Source organism: Camellia sinensis, chromosome 12 (genome assembly GCF_055761805.1).
Source record: "Camellia sinensis isolate YWXY chromosome 12, ASM5576180v1, whole genome shotgun sequence".
In the NCBI taxonomy this organism is placed as follows: Eukaryota; Viridiplantae; Streptophyta; class Magnoliopsida; order Ericales; family Theaceae; genus Camellia; species Camellia sinensis.
Window position 1 is genome coordinate 55,975,077 of NC_138972.1, and position 13,929 is coordinate 55,989,005.

Genomic DNA, 13,929 nt, shown 5'->3' on the forward strand with positions numbered 1-13,929 from the left:
AACAAAAATAAAGAAAGACAGAAAGAAGATCATCTAAGATGCTAGTAATTACCTCTAATGATGTTTTCAATTTAATATGATTTTCTTCTTCTTCTTCTTCTTCCTCTTTCTTTCTTTTTTTTTTTTTTTTTTTTTTTTTTTTTTTAATTTCAAAATGTGTAGCAAGTAATGCCAACATGTTGGGAAAATAATGTCTATTAAGTTTTAAAATTTTCAATTCCCTCTTTAATTTATTTGTCTGTCATCGCTTGACATAGGAAAAGATAAGCAAACTCTATTCTCTTTATACTAGTAATACAAATCAATGGTAACAAAACAAATTAATGTGATATTTAAAATTTAATATCTAAGTATGGTCAACCATAACATTATTAATTACAAATACTATGACTACTACAATACCATCTTGAGTATTGTTTTTTTTAACACTTAAACCAATAATTGACCCAATTAGTTAAAAACAGAATTAGATTGGTAATAACACAAGTCATCGTTGTGATGATGAAGTTTGTCCCTAAATTTGACTATTCGTTTTTTTCTTTTTTTGATATCCCCAAATTTATTTAATTTTAATCAATCAATAGAGGGCCTTCTTTGTTTAACTGTTTCATAGGTCAAAGTGGACCCGTTGTGGGCTAAAGTCCGAATTTGTTGAGTTTGAAAATTTTAATTTCAGGGTGAAATTGAATTATTATGGGATTAATTTGAATCCACTTTGGTGATTTACATTTTTTTTCTCATACAATCAACTGATAAAATTATACATGCAAAAATGAAGTTAATTTAATATAAATTATCATACAGCATCAAAGGTTTTAATTATAGACCGTTTATTTGTTAATATATATATGTGATTTTATCATGTAATTATTTATATCTGATCAATTCAATTTTTTTTTGTACATACTTTATAGACTTGTCATATGAAATGAACGATTCGGATCACAGAAATGGTACAAATTAGTCTTACAAACATGTATCAACTTCACCTATAAAATTAAAATTTTCAACTTTAATAAATCCAATCTCCTGCTGATTAAACAAATTAGAGTTGTATATCCCGATGTTTGGATACATAATCTTTATTAGACCTTTGATGTCAATGCATAAGACTTTTGTTTGGTTCAAAAGGAAACTATTTTCTCTCGTATATACTTCCCCTCCCCCATCATATTCTATGGTAAAAGTAAAAGAAAATGATTTCTTTTTACATTTTTTTCCCCTTTCCATTACAAAAATAAATTCATAAGCTAAATAAATCTACTAGAAACCCATGAAACTAAATAAATATAGGATTTGTCTATTCCACAAACCATAGTGGCTTTTTTCAAAAATGATTGTAACACTAAATTGGCAGCAAATGAAATAAGAGTGTAGGGGTAATATGATTAATGTGAACTAAAAGAATTCGTATATAGAAAGCTGAGAGACACGAATTAAAGAGTTGAAAGTGGGCCATAAAAATGGTGAGATGTGAATATCAAAAAGTATGTAGTGGTTGCTTTCTTAGGGAAAATGATGGTGTTCCTGGTTCACTTTTTTTTCTTAGAAAAAAAGGATTACAAAAATAGCAGACATGAAAGTCATGGATATTTGATGATTTCTGCACCCAAAATGGGACCTCAGTATTCCCAATACCTTACTACTGTAATTTTCTTTTTCTTATTAGAAAATGAAAAAAAAGAAAAAGAAATTCATCTTTTTGTTACTAGCCATGATTTACAAAGTTAAATGGTTTTCAAATTCACAATTCCTTGAAATCAAGCATAATTGAGGGACGACCAAAACAAAAACAAAAGAAGGATGAGTAGTTCTCTCTATCTATATATGGGTAAATTACCAATAAATTTTAATAGTTGAACTTAATTTCCATTAATTCTATCAATTCATCGCTGATAGTTGGTCCTAATAGAAGCGTTGCTAAAATCTGACAATTAGTGACTTTTGTGAGATTTTTCTAAATTTGTTGCTAAAAATTGACAATTAATTAACGACATTTTTATGTAATTTTTTTTTCTTCAAATTATCACTAAAATCTAACTATTAGTGATTTTTTTATATTTTATTTTATAAAGAACTACTAATTATCACATGACTTATTAAGTAATAAGCCTACCTATTGGGATATTCACGTAAATTCCCATGTATATATATATATATATATATATATATATATTATTTTTAGATCGAATTATCAATAAATATATATTTTTTATTATATTGAAGTAGAAAATTGTTAGAGACTCACAAATTAAAACTCACAATTCATTCAAATTGGCATGTCAAGGGATTGAGTTTTATATGGTTGAATTTGTGACAAACTAAAAGTTGACACATAACCTATCATGTCATTGTGAATAAAATTATGAGAGACTTTTTAAGGGTCTTAATCTTTTTCTATTGATAATGTGGAAGCAGTCCAAGAAAAACATACTTAGGGATGGTTTGAGATGATCTAAATAAGTGTATTTTTTGATTTTTTATGAAATATGGATTGGGTATGGGTTGGGTCTGAAGTGATGTGGTAGAGAGGTGATGTGACTTAAATAAGATAGTGTGACTTAAATATGATAGTGATTTTTTGATTTTTTTAGATTATGACAAACAAGGCCTTAGTTATTAGCTTTGTTGACTACAAATACCAAGGTTGCATTTGGTTTAGTTTTGAAAGATAATCAGCTTGTTTGATTTCAGGATTCACTTTTCATAAAATTGAAATTTTTTGTTTTTCATATTTTTTTTTGTTTTCATTGAATTTTTTAATATTTCAAACAATTTTTTTTTTAATTTTTGATACACCTCACATAAATACACTTAAAATGTATAATATTTGTGAAAAACATCTTTAAAAAATTCACTAAAATATCAAAAATATAAATAAAAAAAATACGATAATTCAATACATTTTCATATTCTTGTGTATTCATTGATTTTTTTAAAATAATTTTTTTACAAATATTTTATTTTTTAGATACATCTAAGTAAAGTGTATCTGAAAAAAGTTTTTAAAAAAAAATTTCTTGAAATTTTAAAAATATTTACTAAAAACACAAAAAACAAAAACTTAATTTTCAGAAAATTGAATCCAAAAAATTGAAACCAAATACAGTGAATTTTGTGTAAAGAGTTTTGAAAATTCTAATCTTATTTGGTTCTGAGTTTTCAAACCAGTTTTAGTTTTATATTTTGAAAATAATTTTTAGAAATTTGAAATAGTGCATTAAAAAAAAATTAAATAGTGTATTAAATAAATATAAGCTTGAAATAGTGCATTAAAAAATTAAATATATAAATTTAAAAAAACAACAAATTGAATATAAAAACAAATTTGTCTAAACTCAATATTCTTAATTGAATATAAATTTTTTAAAAAATTGAATATATATAAATAATGAAACACAAATTCAAAGACTAAACATTTGCAATCAAAGAGATTTAATAAAAATGAAAGCAAAATTAGTTAAAAACTCGAAAAAAAAAAGATAATATAAAAATATATGAGTATATATATCCTATAAAACTCAAAAATAATGCAAAAGTATATAACGATAGACAGTTATACGCATAAAACGCACCAGTATCGGCGGACGACAGGCTAAGATCGTGAAGAAAGATCGCGGACTAAGATCAATCTCAGTCTTTCTTCTCATTCAGGCCTTAGGTAGCCGCGACAGACGATGGAGGAGGAGGTCTCGTCGCCCTCCTCTTTTTCTTTTTCATTGATCTTTCTCTCTTTCTGTTTTTGGCTCTATTGCCTCCGTGTGGTTGATAGGGCTATTATATAGGTTGTTTGGTCATTTCGGACATGCATGTCCTTATGGACATTATTGTTTAGGGCGCGGACTTATGGATTAAAAATAATTTAAATTTAAGTTCATGGACAAAGTGCCTATTCATTTTTGAGTTCTTCAATTTTTGTTTATTGTTTAAGTCTATTTAGATCATATACATCTAAAATATAAAAAATTATTTGGCTAATACTTGAAAATCAAACAAAATCAATTTTGTAAAAACACTAAACCAAACAATTTTGCGTTTTAAATTTTAAATTTTGAAAAATTAATTCAAAAAATTAACCAAACGCACCCCAAATGGTTCACATGCAATTCTTACTCGTACTGTGGTGGTGCCTTACACTGATCGAATAACACCATAAATTCACTGCACAAAAGTCTTGCGCACATTCTCAATTCTATGTGTATTTTATACACACTCGTCGTCGGTAGGTGGCCATTCAAAAGTTACCACCCACTAGAAAGTCACCATCCAATAGAATGTTGGGTGTACCTCTTTATTGGAGTGTGGGACCCAATTGATTTATTAAAAGAGTTTTAATTTGGCTTGGTTTAGTATAATATATTTTTATATATTATATTTGAGGAGACCCAATTCAATTTGGATACAATTAGGATTTTAATAAAATAAGTCCTAGATTTAACAATATATATATATTGTTTATGATTTTTTGCTCGGGGCGTGAGGAGAAAACAGCAGCCGTTTTTGTGAAACACTTCATTGATCAATTTGTTTTGTGAGATAGTGCATATGGAAAAGTCAATCCAGTGGCTTATTTGATTAAGGTATGGAATCTTCGGTTGGCTTCTTCGGTTTCGGCTTCATAAGTTGGATGATTTAGTTCGTTATTTTGGGTCTTCTTCAACTCTGGTTCAGAAGATTTTGGTTCATCTATTTGGTGAGGTCTTTCCTCTTTGTTTATTTATGATTATTTGGAATTCACCTAAGGGTGTTTTGTGAGACCATTAGTGTCTCGTTTGTAATCGTTTGGAATTATTTGGTTGATAGTGGAATCGAATTTCGATCCCGTGGACGTACCTCACATTGAGGGAACCACGTAAAAATTCTTGTGTTGCCTTTGATTTAATTTTTTCGCATTAGTTTTTATTCCCATTGATTGATTTACTTGTGGGGAATCACATCGATTTTCCCTAACAACTGGTATCAGAGCTTACGATTTATTTGGGTTTAGTTATTTGTGTAAATCAATGGAGGGGAATGTGGGTCGTATGTCTAGCTTCAATGGAAGTAATTGGGTAACTTGGAAAACTAAAATGGAGGACCTATTATTTTGTAAAGATTTGTATGGACCCATTGAGGGTGCTAGTGGCAAACCCGAGGGTATGAAAGATGATGAATGGAATAGGCTTAATCGAAAAGCCGTTGGTGTTATCCGTCAATGGATTGATGACAGTGTGTTTCATCATGTTGCTACTGAAACTTCAGCACATGATTTATGGAAAAAATTAGAGGGCCTTTATGATAGGAAATCAGCCACAAATAAAGCCTTTCTGTTTCGTAAGTTGGTTAATTTAAAATATAAAGAGGGCAGCCCTATTCCGGAACATCTGAATGAAATAAAGAGTATTGTTAACCAACTTGCTTCTATGAAAATTGTTTTTGATGATGAGTTGCAGGCTTTGATGCTACTTAGTTCTTTGCCCGAAAGTTGGGAGACTTTGGTTGTGACCGTCAGTAATTCAGCGCCCGATGGAGTTGTCACAATGGGCCAAGTCACTAGTAGCCTGTTGAATGAAGAAACTAGAAGAAAATCAGCAGGTTCCTCTCATTCGGAAGCATTCGTTGTGAGAGGTCGAAGCAAAACAAGGGGGAGGAGTAAGACTCCTCATGGTCGTGATCAAAGCCGTGACAAATCGAAAGATGGTTCTTTTTCAAAGAAAGACATTGAGTGCTATTATTGCCATGAGAAAGGGCACATGAAGCGGGAATGCCGAAAGCTCAAGAATAAGGAGAAAAGGCGTGACAAAAGTGTGGACAAGAAGCAAGAAGACACAACGGCAGTTACTACCAATGCTGATCTCATGGTCGTTTGTGAAGATGATTGTATCAATTTTGTGGGCCAAGAGAGCAATTGGGTGATTGATTCCGGTGCTTCTTTTCATGTGACTTCTCGAGTTGATTTCTTCACTACCTACACCGAAAGAGATTATGGTTCTGTTCGAATGGGTAATGAAGGTTTGTCCAAGATTATTGGCATGGGTGATGTTTGCTTGGAAACAAATTTGGGCTGCAAGTTGTTGCTTAAGGATGTGAGGCATGTTCCCGACATTCGCCTCAATTTGATCTCTACCGGGAAGCTAGATGATGAAGGCTTCAACAACAAATTTGGTGATGGAATATGGAAGCTCACAAAGGGTTCCTTGGTGGTGGCTAAGTGTAAGAAGACTCATACACTTTATTCGATGCAAGGAAAAATTTGTAAAGGTATTGTCAATGCACTTCAAGATGATACTTCTACCGAATTGTGGCACAAGCGGCTTGGCCATATGAGTGAAAAGGGGCTGCAAGTTTTGTTCAAGAAAGAGCTTCTACCCGGTTTGAAAGGTACACATCTTAAAACTTGTGTTCATTGTTTGGCGGGTAAACAACATAGAGTTTCTTTTCATAAAAATGTTGTTTCTAGAAAAGAAAATGTTTTGGAGTTGATTCATTCTGATGTTTGTGGTCCTTTAAAAGTTAGAACACATAGTGGTGCACTTTATTTTATTACTTTCATTGATGATTATTCAAGGAAAGTTTGGGCTTTTCTACTAAAAACTAAAGATCAAGTTCTAGAAGTATTTAAGCATTTTCAGGCCATGGTTGAAAGAGAAACAGGGCAGAAATTGAAGTGCATCCGATCAGACAATGGTGGTGAATACATTGGGCCATTTGATGAGTATTGTCGCAGTCAAGGTATTCGATACCAAAAGACAGTTAAGAAGACTCCTCAACAAAATGGCGTTGCCGAGAGGATGAACCGCACAATTGTGGAAAGAACAAGGTGTTTGCTTTCACAAGCTAAATTGCCAAGATCCTTTTGGGGTGAGGCATTGAAGACGGCGGTTGACGTGATCAATTTGTCTCCTTCCTATCCATTGAATAGTGATGTTCCAGAAAGAGTTTGGACCGGCAAAGATGTGTCTTATGAGCACTTGAGAGTGTTTGGTTGCCGAGCCTTTGTTCACATTCCAAAAGATGAGAGGTCCAAGCTTGATAGCAAGTCAAGACAATGTATTTTTCTTGGCTATGGGCGTGATGAATTTGGGTATAGATTATGGGATCCGGTCGACAAGAAAGTCATTCGAAGCCGTGATGTTGTGTTTCTTGAAGACCAAACAATTGAAGACTTTGGCAAAGGTGATCAACCGGAGCCAAAAACTAGTGATCTCATTGACATGGATTCATCTCCTTCATCTTCAGTTGATGATGAAAACGGGAGAGATGTGCAGCCACCTATTGAAAATGTAGAGGATGATGCTAATCCTAATGAAGTTGAGCCAGAAATTGAGGAAGAACATCCAACTCAAGTACCGTCACCACAACTTGAGTTGAGGAAATCTACAAGGGACCGACAACCTTCAAGAAAGTATCCTCCTAATGAATTTGTGTTGATTTCTGATCAAGGGGAGCCTGAGAGCTACCAAGAAGCAATTGAGCATACAAAGAAAGGTGATTGGAAAAAGGCCATGGAAGAGGAGATGAATTCCTTACTTGAAAACCAGACTTATGATTTAGTGAAATTGCCTAAAGGGAGGAAAATTCTGAAAAATAAGTGGGTCTTCAAATTGAAGAATGATGGCAAGAATCTGAGGTACAAGGCACGTCTTGTTGTGAAAGGCTTTGGGCAAAAGAAAGGTATTGACTTTGACGAGATTTTCTCGCCGGTTGTGAAGATGTCTTCTATTCGGGTTGTACTTGGCATGGCTGCAAGTATGAACCTTGAAGTTGAGCAACTTGATGTGAAGACCGCATTTCTACATGGTGATCTTGAAGAAGAAATTTACATGGAGCTACCGGAAGGCTTTGTGGAAAAAGGGAAAGAGAAATTTGTTTGCAAATTGAAGAAAAGTTTGTATGGTCTCAAGCAAGCCCCGCGGCAATGGTACAAAAAATTTGACTCTTTCATGATGAATAATGGTTTTACTAAAACCACTTCGGACCATTGTGTGTTTGTGAAAATTTTTTCAGATGGTAAATTTATTATTCTTTTGCTTTATGTTGATGACATGTTAATTGTGGGTCAAGATTCTACCATGATAAACAGGTTGAAATTGGAGTTGAGCAAGTCTTTTGCTATGAAAGATTTGAGACCGGCAAAGCAAATTCTTGGTATGAAAATTGTTCGTGATCGCAAAGAGGGGCTGATTTGGTTGTCTCAAGAAAGCTACATTGAGAAAGTTCTTGAGAGGTTCAATATGGATAAAGCGAAGCCGGTTGGTTGTCCACTTGCGGGTCACTTCAAGCTTAGTTCGAATCAATGTCCTATAGGTGAGAAAGACAAAGAAGAGATGTTGAAAGTTCCTTATGCTTCAGCAGTTGGTTCTTTGATGTACGCCATGGTTTGTACAAGGCCGGATATTGCTCACGCAGTTGGTGTGGTGAGTCGGTTTCTCTCTAATCCGGGTAAAGAACATTGGGCAGCGGTAAAATGGATTCTAAGATATCTTCGAGGGACTTCGAAGGTATGTTTGTGTTTTGGGGATGGTAAGCCGATGCTTGATGGGTTCACAGATTCTGACATGGCTGGTGATGTTGATTCTCGGAAATCTACTTCGGGGTATTTGATGACTTTTGCAGGGGGAGCTGTGGCATGGCAATCTAAATTACAAAAATGTGTTGCTCTCTCAACTACCGAAGCTGAATTTATTGCTATTACAGAAGCTTGCAAAGAAGAGTTATGGTTAAAGAAATTTTTGCAAGAGTTGGGTTTGAAGCAAGAAAAGTATGTGCTTTATTGTGATAGTCAAAGTGCTATTCACTTGAGTAAAAATTCTACTTTTCATTCGAGATCGAAACACATTGATGTGAGATACCATTGGATTCGTGATGTGTTAGATTCGAAATTATTACAACTCGAAAAGGTTCACACAAATGATAATATTTCAGATATGTTGACGAAGACTTTGTCGAGGGACAAACATTTAAAGTGTCGAACTTTGGCGGGTATGGTTGATGTCTCCACCTAAGTCGGTAGGGGGAGAATTGTTGGGTATACCTCCTTATTGGAGTGTGGGACCCAATTGATTTATTAAAAGAGTTTTAATTTGGCTTGGTTTAGTATAATATATTTTTATATATTATATTTGAGGAGACCCAATTCAATTTGGATACAATTAGGATTTTAATAAAATAAGTCCTAGATTTAACAATATATATATATTGTTTATGGTTTTTTGCTCGGGGCGTGAGGAGAAAACAGCAGCCGTTTTTGTGAAACACTTCATTGATCAATTTGTTTTGTGAGATAGTGCATATGGAAAAGTCAATCTAGTGGCTTATTTGATTAAGGTATGGAATCTTCGGTTGGCTTCTTCGGTTTCGGCTTCATAAGTTGGATGATTTAGTTCGTTATTTTGGGTCTTCTTCAACTCTGGTTCAGAAGATTTTGGTTCATCTATTTGGTGAGGTCTTTCCTCTTTGTTTATTTATGATTATTTGGAATTCACCTAAGGGTGTTTTGTGAGACCATTAGTGTCTCGTTTGTAATCGTTTGGAATTATTTGGTTGATAGTGGAATCGGATTTCGATCCCGTGGACGTACCTCACATTGAGGGAACCACGTAAAAATTCTTGTGTTGCCTTTGATTTAATTTTTCCGCATTAATTTTTATTCCCATTGATTGATTTACTTATGGGGAATCACATCGATTTTCCCCTAGAAAGTCACCATTCAAAAGTTAAAAGTGCAGCAACACTTCTGCCATAACACGACCCACATGGTTTGGGTCCAAAGCCTTAAGGATTGACATAATATAATTGAATGGCAAATCATACCGGTAATTCTTATATTTATTTTTTTTATTATTTTGGTTTTTATATTTTTAATTGGTTTAATTTTAATTTTAATTTTTAAATTATGTCAATTTGTTCAAATTGATAATACCATTAGTATTTTTGACTAAAAATTATAACTGAATTTATTGAGATTACCTTTTTGTCCTAAAATCATAGCACATATCACTTATGTGCATATTTTTTATTAAAAAATGTTAATAATTGTATTCAATTGAACTAAATTGAGATAAAATTATAAATTTATGGTCAAAATTGAGTCAATCAAAATTATAAGGATAAAAATGACACAAAAATCAAAATACAAAAATTACCAATGTAATTTGTCCATAATTAAATTTTCATGACTAGCTAGAAGACCTGCATTGTAAAAGGACCATCACAATACAACGCCTCCCATCTCATTAGGCTAAGGTTGTGTTTGGTATACCTCATTGCAATGAAACACAGGTAATTATTTCCTAGAGTTAATAAGGTCATAAAGTGGGTATTTGAGGGTTTTTTTTTTTTTTTTTTGATTTTTTAAGAGTTAAAAAATCTATTGTTTTTGAGAAATTACTACAAAAATTATTATTTTTTAAGTGAAAAAGTTAATTAATATTTGATTTTTTTTAACAAACAAGGTAAAGTAATGAGTTTTTGAGTTTAAAAAATTATTATTATTCTTGACTAGTCCCCAAAAGTATTAGTCTAGCTAGAAGCTAGTGTGGAACTTCCATTAGTCAAAACAATTTTTTTGACTTTGATATGCATATGTTAGGAAGAATAATTAGAATTTTATCTTGTTTTTGAAAGGGTTGAATTTTAGCTTGTTGGTTGATCAGTCGATCATTCAGTAAGAAGGCTAATAGTTACGGTCGATAAGGTGACAATCGTAATAGACAAATATTGTATCAGTTATCAGAACGATTGATCGATAAGTACAAATTCAGACTATTCATATAAGCTCAATTCAAACCATTAATCTTTATTGTGTTATGAAATATATATAGCTGGTATTCAAAACAAGTAGGAATCAGTAAAGTGGATTAAGCAGTTTCATCTCTTATAGCATTGAGTGGCTAGAGCTGGTATTCATAACAACTTAACAAGTAGGAATCAATAAAGTGGGCTCAAACCTAGGGGTTGAGCAGTTTCATCTCTTATAGCATTGAGTAGCCTGAGGTATTTTTTGAACATTTCAAATAAGTTATTTATTGATTTATTTTTATTAAATTATTTTTTTATATCTCTTTTTATAATAAATAAATTAGTCAAAAAATAAGTCATACTTAAAATAATCCTAAATTTAAGCATGTACCTAAATGGCCTGAGTCAACCTTGAGTCTCAGGGATTTATTGATATGATACCAAATTTTTTAAGTAGGAAATGATGTTACATTTTAGTAATTGTTGGAAATATAAATATAAGATTATTGTAGGAATTTTTCTTAAATATGACTTAATGTGGGTTATACATGATTATATTAGATTCATCTCATTAAGTAAGATACATACATCAATTAGATGGTGATTAATTATTGTTGAATGCACCTATATATACATAATGTATAGAAGGCTAATAGAGATAGTGTCAATGCATTGAATGTGATAGATTTATTATGAATGAATCTTAGAGATGTATTATGTATCTATTATGTATCTATTTGAATATAGAAGATACATTAATCTATCTAATAAGGCTCATTGAATGAATAGATTCTTTAATAGGAAGATTACTAGTATAAATAGTTTAAGGTCCCAAACTACATTCTCTATCACAAAACTCAAGTTGTCACTACAAGAAGGCTCCCATCGCCTAGAGAGAGAAGTGGTTTGAAGATTTTAGATAAATAAAGAACTTGAAGATCAAGATCTTCTATTCTAGGTTTCTCTTTCTCAAAAACACGTTTTCATACTATCATGGATCAATGTATCTATACACTTATTTTGTATAGTAGAAATTCATATAGTTTTCATGTATAGAATTGAATCCTTAACGGTTTTTAGTTTATGTTCCGCAAAGTTTCCTATCAATTGGTATCAGAGCTAGGTTCTCAATTTTGATGCATGAAACGTATGAGTATGAATTTTATTTTATGATGATGTTTTGTGTAACCAGTGCATCACCTTGATTTACACTTGTTCAATTTTATCTTTGTTTTTGGTCAATCTTTTATTCTATTGATATTAAAATAAAAAAATTGTAAATTATTGAACAAGTGGTAATTAAGATAATGCCTTATGCACTTATAAAGTTTTGTTACACATCTTATGAGTTGAAACATTATTGATCAGCCCAACGGAGGTTCAACACTATGTATGTTTGAACAATTGAGACGATTAGTATAATAAATATAGTAATAAGTTTTTCTACCCAACGGTGTGCTTTAGTTAATAAAATAATATAAGACATTGAGTTTTTTTTCCCAACGGTGATAAACTTGTTACGGTCTTAATGATTATTTTATTTTATTTTATATTGTTTATTTTTATTAGTCATCTCATTTACTTTTATTCGGCCCAACGGAAGGATCACTTGATGTCGTATCTACCTAGTTATGTTTTCTAGTTAGACATATTTAACTTGTGGTGTTATTTTTATTTATGACATATGAAAAGTAATTTTCTTAATTATATTAAGTTATATAATGGATATTATGTGTTTGCAGTAGTGAATCATACTGCAATTAATAGTTACTTGTCTAGTATTGAAGCTTTGAGTAGAACTAATTTTAAGAAATGGAAAGAACAAATTGAAATTGTTTTGGGAATTATGGATTTAGACTATGCATTAAGAGAGCCAGCACCTACAAAGCCTAATAATACAAGTTCTAAGGAACACATGGCTTTATATGAAAAATGGAAACGCTCTAATCGATTAAGTCTTATGATTATGAAAGGCTCAATTACACCTACAATTCAATGAGCAATCCCTGCTTCTGAAAGTGCAGGGGGCTATATCAAATCTATTGAAGAATAATTCAGTGGAACTTTCAAATCTCTTGCTAGTACTCTCATGATTAAAATGATGACAATGAAATATGATGGTTTGAGTAGTATTCGTGAACATATCTTAAAGATTAATGACATGGCTTCTCAATTAAAGGGAATGGACATGGAAATTTTTGAAGGTTTTCATTATGACTTCTCTTCTTGCACAATTTGGTCCTTTCAAGATCAATTATAATATGCAGAAAGATAAGTGGAAGATGAGCAAGTTAATTGCCATGTGTGTTCAAGAAAAAGAGAGGCTTAAAGCTAAAAAGCCTGATATGGCTCATCTTACCACCTTGGGTCCAACCAAAACGATTTTCAAGAAGGCAAAAGTAAGAAGAAGAAGAATGCAAATGATGAAACTCACAAGGCTAATGAAGAAAATAAGATTTGATGCCATTTTTGTCGAAAGAAAGGACACATAAGAAAAGACTGTCTAGGTTTTAAAGGTTGATTGGATAAGAAAGGTAACACTGAATGCTTTGTGTCTTATGAATCCTTTCTGGTAGATGTTCCACCAAATTCTTGGTGGATTGACACTGGTGCAAGTATTCACTTAACAAATTCCATGCAGGGATACCTTACAAGTCGGAAACTAAATAAAAGAAAACGAACCATTACGGTCGGGAATGGAATAGAAGTGGATGCTGAGGTTATTGGAACCCTTCGTCTAATTTTAGACTCTGGTTTCATTTTAGATTTAGTAAACACAGTTTATGTTCCTGTTTTTACTAGAAACCTAATTTCTGTTTCACAACTTGATTCCTGTGGTTATGAATTTAAGTTTGGAAATAATGGAGTCTCTTTATTCCATAATTCTCATATGATTGGTTCTAGTACTTTATATTGTAATCTTTATTCATTGAATTTACATTCCACTTATGCACAATCTCTTTTATCCTTTCATGTAAATGACTTGATAAATAAAAAGAGAAAGTGAGTGAATGAAAATTCATCCATGCTGTGGCATAAGTGCTTGGGCCACATATAAAGAGAAAGGATGGAACTTCTTATTAAAGATGAAATTTTAAGTTCACTTGATTTTTCTGATATTAGTATTTGTGTGAATTGCATTAAAGGAAAATACACAAAGACAAAGAAAAAGGGTGCTATTAAAATGACTAAATTATTAGACACAATTCA